Source organism: Musa acuminata, chromosome BXJ1-4 (genome assembly GCF_036884655.1).
Source record: "Musa acuminata AAA Group cultivar baxijiao chromosome BXJ1-4, Cavendish_Baxijiao_AAA, whole genome shotgun sequence".
Taxonomy (NCBI): Eukaryota; Viridiplantae; Streptophyta; class Magnoliopsida; order Zingiberales; family Musaceae; genus Musa; species Musa acuminata.
In genome coordinates, this window is record NC_088330.1 from 22,420,498 (window position 1) to 22,426,497 (window position 6,000).

The following is a 6,000-nucleotide window of genomic DNA, read 5'->3' on the forward strand; positions in this document are numbered from 1 at the left end:
GAGTTCGAGAGTTCGTCTGAAGTATGGGCGTTCGTCGGAAGTTCTGCGGGAACCAACTGAGAAGTCCCAGAGCTTGCCATAGAAGCTCGTCGGAACTTGCCAAAAAGATTGTCGTAAAGCCCAGGAGCTTGTTGGGAGTTCGCCAGTGCATTGCCAAGTGTTTGTTGTGTTAGGATCGGAGCGACACTAAGAGGGGGGGTGAATTAGTGCAGCGGATTAAAACTTGTAAGTTCAAAAATGATTCCGTAAAATGCAAGGAGATTTCACTTTGATTGTAACTTGAGTAAAGTAAGAAACCGAAAATGATTGCAGAAAGGTAAGTACTCACAGATTCAATGAATACGCCAATTTAAAGTGGTTCGGTCAAATGACCTACATCCACTTGCGAAGCCTTCTTCAATGAGGCTTCCAACTTCCACTAGCAAATCACTTTGAAGGGGAAGGACTAATACTCCTCTTACAACCTTTACAAGTGGTTCACACTCTTACAATTTTTCAACAAGAAGAAAGGAGGTTAACACTCAAGCAATTTGAAAACAAGACTTGCTCAGACTTTGCTAAGGCTCTTATCTCAAACTAATGCTTTGCAAAAGTTATATTCTCTGCTGAGAATTGAGGGGTATTTATAGGCCCCAAGAGGATTCAAATTTGGGCTCCAAATTTTGAATTCTCTTGGGTTTCCGAGACTAGCGGTGCCACCGCCTATCGGTGGTGGTGCCACCGCCTATCAATGTCTGTCAGACGGTGTACTAGCAGTGCCACCGCCTGATCTCGGGTGCTGGGCGATGCCACCGCCTAGTCTGGCGATGCCACCACCTGACACTTCGGGCTCTGGGCGGTGCCACCGCCCAGTCCAGCGGTTCCACCGCCCGTCCTTACATATCTCTAGTTTGGCTTTAATTCCGTCCCAAACCAGGTCACTTTTGGGCCCAGTTGGCCCCTAACCAAGACATAAGATTATCCCTTAATCCTAACCCTAATTACATGTGAACTACATACCCAAAAACATAATCCTAAGTAAGTTTTTAACCGGCAAACGTCGAGTTTTGTTTCGGCGAGCTTTCCTGCGATCTTCCGGCGGACTTCCAATACGCCCTCGGGTTTCTTCTAGCGGACTCCCAGCAGGCTCCCGATCTTGTGACGAATTCAATGAGTAGCCAAGCCTTCTTGGTGATCTCTGTGAACCTCTGAGGATCTCTTCGACAGACTTCCGTAAGTTTCGACACGTCTTCGATCTTTCTTGGTTGGTTCCGACAGCATCACCGACGAATCTTCGGACTCTCAAACGTCCATCGAACTTGACTCTGGTATCCTTGCTTTATGTTTTTAGGCTATCGTAGTTAATCATGCACACTTAACTTCAATAATATGGATTAGATCAATTAACCCATCAATTGATTTCATCATCAAAATCCGAGATTCAACACGTCGGATGTTCGCCGAAAGTACATTGGAAGCTCGCCGGAAGAGCAATTGACGCACTGGAACAAGAAGTGCAGTAAACATCTCTCAATTGTCATAGTTAGAGTGTAAATTAAGTTAGGATTGGAAGGTAATCCTTGTTAGGATCAACAGCGGCACTAAGAGGAGGGTGAATTGGTGCAGCAAAAAACTTTCGTCTTCAAAAACTTTATTGCGATAAAACTGGTTTCATAAAGATGTGAACTTGAAATTGTATAGAAACGTAGTGAAGGAGGAATTCAGTTTGCAATAAAGATAAATTGCTTAAAGTAAAATGCAAATCAGATTTTAGAGTGGTTCAGTCGTCGTGACTTATATCCACTTCGCCGATTCCTCTTCCGTTGAGGCCACCGGCATCCACTATCGATCTTCCTTTAATAGGCAAAAATCAACCTCCTTCTTACACCCCTCTTCTCCTCTTACCGGGTTTAGGAGACAACCCTTACAAGCACCCACACTCCTCCTAAACAGAATTCTAATGTTAGATCTAGAGGAGGGATTTCTTAAGTGATTGCAACAGTGTTTCTTCACTTTTAAAATTTCTATGCTTGTGTCTTTTAATCAGGGATGAGAAGGGTATTTATAGGCTTCAAGTTGATTCAAACTTAGAGCCTAAAAACATCTCATCCCGGGTTTCCTGGGCACGACTGGTACAATCGCCTGCACTGGGTAGTACCACTGCCACTGTTAGTCTGACACCGATACTACACTAGGTGGTACCACCACACAGTCTGACGGTACCACCGAATGACACTCAATGGTACCACCACCCATACTAGTGGTACCACTGCCTATAGTCTCTTGGAGGCTATGTCTGGGCAGTACCACTGCCCAGACCGACGGTATCATCGCTTGACAAAGTCTCGAAGACTGTGCCATGACGGTGCCACTTCTTGGGATACTGTTTTGGCCTCTCATTGGGCCCAACACAATCCTTACATGGGCCTAGTTGACCCCTAATTGGGTTGGCCTAAATCCAAACCCAATTACGTGCTAACTATGATTCCTAAGACATTTGCTAAGCTAAATAAGTCCCTATGTCTTTGTTTCTTCCGATGAGCTTCCGGCAATCTTCTACCGAACTTCCGACGAGCTTCTGGCGATCTTCCGCTGAACTTCCGACGATCTCTCAGCAATATTCCAGTGGACTCCCGACAAGCTCTTAGACTTCACGACGATCTTCTTGGTGAGTTCCGACGAGCTTCTTTGGCAAGTTCTGAGACTTCTCGACTGGTTTCGACAGAACTTCCGACGAACGTCCAGACTTCTGATGAGCTCTCGAACTCCTAACGAAATCACGTCTTTGACTCCAGGACTTCATTTTGTTTCATGCCTTGCTATCATAGTTAATCCTGCACATATATAACATACTTCAATCTAAACAATTATACTAAGCACTAATCATATTGTCCGGCATGTCATTGGTCCCTCGACGCTTCGTCCGATTCTTCGGCACCTCGTCCTCTCTTATGGCCTATTGCCCAATCGACCAGTTAACTCTGCAACTCCAATATCGTTGGTGCAATATCTATTCTTCTTAGACCGATGCCCGAATCCATGGTCTGAAGCCTTCTATCGATACGTCGACCGATCCTTTGGCTCGACATCCAATCTTCTGACATGTTTTCCCCCGGCATAAAATGATCCTTCCTACTTTAATTATCTCATCCTGATTGAAGCATCCTACGTCACTAAAAACACAGATTAAATCATAAACAATTATCAATTGGTTTCATCATCAAAATACAAGATTCAACAATCTCCCTCTTTTTGATGATGATAACTAATTGATGACGGAGTTAACCTTAACTCTTGGAGTTTAACCAAACTCCCCCTAGTAATATGCTATATTGATAGAACCTTGAATTCAAGCTAAATTCAAGTCATTGCAAATTTCATCATGAATATTTGTAACACTTCATTATGCATAACATGATCATACTTATTCCCCTTTGTCATCAACAAAAAGGAGAAGTTCAATTCTCATGTGTTTAGACATAACAGTTTCAAATCATTGCATAATAAATCTCAAGTTTAATTATCATGCAAGCTAGCAGAAATTTTGAGTTTTACATCATGTAAGCTAGCAATATTTAAGATGTTCAAGAAGGCAACTTTTGCATTTTGAAATATGCAAGTTAGCGATCTTTGCTTCTCTTTTGAGATGAGCCATTTTTGCTTCCTTTGCGAAGTGCAAGTTAGCATGTGTTGCATCTTGAGCTAGCAATATTTCTCCCCCTTTGTCATTATCAAATAGAAGGGAAGACCCTTTACATCAATTTTCAAATCATGACAAAGGTAAAGTATCAATCTTATTTATGCATCATTATATTTTCAAATTAAAACATGCACAATTTCAAAAGCTTACATTTCATTTTTCATGCACGATACCGAAAAATAATTCAATCATCATTATGAGCATATCATACATGATATTAAAACATTAAAATTTTTAAGCATTTATCAATATTTTGATCATGATACCAAACATTTATCATTTAGAGCATTCATGATACACATTATATGCAATACATCACATGCATCATCATAATAAAAAGCATAAGTATTGCATGCATCATTCCAAATCATAAATATTTCAAATCATGATGGTATCAAAACGTCAAATTACGTCATACCATCCATGATCATAACTTTTCTCTCTTTTATCATTGTAAACAAGAAAGAATAAGGGAAGAACAAAATAGTGTAAAATATTTCAATCTTTTCAAGGCATACAAGCCATAAATACAAAGACATCATGTCATGAAAGATAAGACATCTTGAATTATAAAAGACATGATTCGTTTGATCAAACCTCTTCTTTTTATAAATAGCAAAAAGAAACATAGGATATCAAATGATATAATATCTTGATTGTTGCATAAGAAATCTCAAGTTATAAATCTTGAAAAATTAAAATAAAGCTCATTTAAATTTAAATCATCAAATCAAGATCATTTTCATGAGATTGACAAAAGTGATACAAATAGATTCATTAATCTCCTTTTTGGAAAACTCGATAAAGAAATCTTTCAATGAGAAACCTATCCTCTTTTTAGTTATTTCAATTCATGTGATTTATTTCATTTTTGCCAAGTAAATATATGCATCAACATTTAAAATTAAAAAAGAACTTTCATTACGGCAAAGATCGATAATTCATAAATCACAAAAATCTTCATACATAATTTCGAAATATAAATTTATTAGGCATGATTTCATAAGACAATTTTAATCAAAATCATTTTGTTTATCATAAACATTTAATTTTCATGATTATTTTCAAAATTACTAGAATGATAAGCATGTTTCTTAATTTTTGCATTTTCATTATTAAACATGTAATTTTTAAGAAAATTATTTCTAAACTAAATTAAAAAACATACATCATGAAAAGCATCATGTAATTTCGAAATAAATTAAATGAGTTTTGATTACCTCATCGTCGAAAGTCGTTAAGGCGTAGTTTGCCACCTTGTTTTTGTTGATTTTCTCCTCGTCTTCGGATGAGCTTGATTGTTAGAATCAAGAGCGGTACTAAGAGGGGGGGTGAATTATTGCAGTGGAAAACTTTCGTCTTCAAAAACTTCGTTGCGATAAAACCGATTTCGTAAAGATGTCAACTTGAAATTGTACGGAAACGTAGTGAAGGAGGAATTCAGTTTGCAATAAAGATAAATTGCTCACAGTAAAATGCAAATAAGATTTTAGAGTGGTTCGATTGTCGTGACCTACATCCACTTCGTTGATTCCTTTTCTGTCGAGACAACCGTTATTCACTATTGATCTTCCTTTAATAGGCGAAGATCAACCTCCTTCTTACACCCCTCTTCTCTTTTACTAGGTTTTGGAGACAACCCTTATAAGCACTCACACTCTTCCTAAACAGAATTCTAAGGTTAGATCTAGAGGAGGGATTTCTCAAGTGATTGCAATAGCATTTCTTCACTTTTAAACTCTTTGTGCTTGTGTCTTTTAACTAGGGATGAGAGGGGTATTTATAGGCTTCAAGTTGATTCAAACTTGGAGCCTAAAAACATCTCATCCTGGGTTTTCTAGGCACGGGCAGTACCACCGCCAATGTTAGTCTAACACTGACACTGCATTGGGCGGTACCACCGCTTGACACTGGGTTGTAACACTGCCCAGACTAGCGGTACCACCGCCTGCAGCCTCTCGGAGGCTGTGTTTGGGTGGTACCACTACCCACTTCTTGGGACACTGTTTGGGCCTCTTATTGGGCCCAACATAGTCCTTACATGGGCCTAGCTAGCACCTAATTGGATTGGGCCAAATCCAAACCCAATTACGTGCTAACTACGATTCCTAAGACATTTGCTAAGCTAAATAAGTCCAGTAGTCTTGGTTTTTTCCGACGATCTTCGAGCGAACTTCCGACAATCTCTCGGCAATATTCTAGTGGACTCCCAGCAAGCTCCTAGACTTCATGACGATCTTCTTGGTGAGTTCCGACGAGCTTCTCTGGCAAGCTCCGAGACTTCTCGACTGGTTCCGATAGAACTTCCAACGAACTCTCGA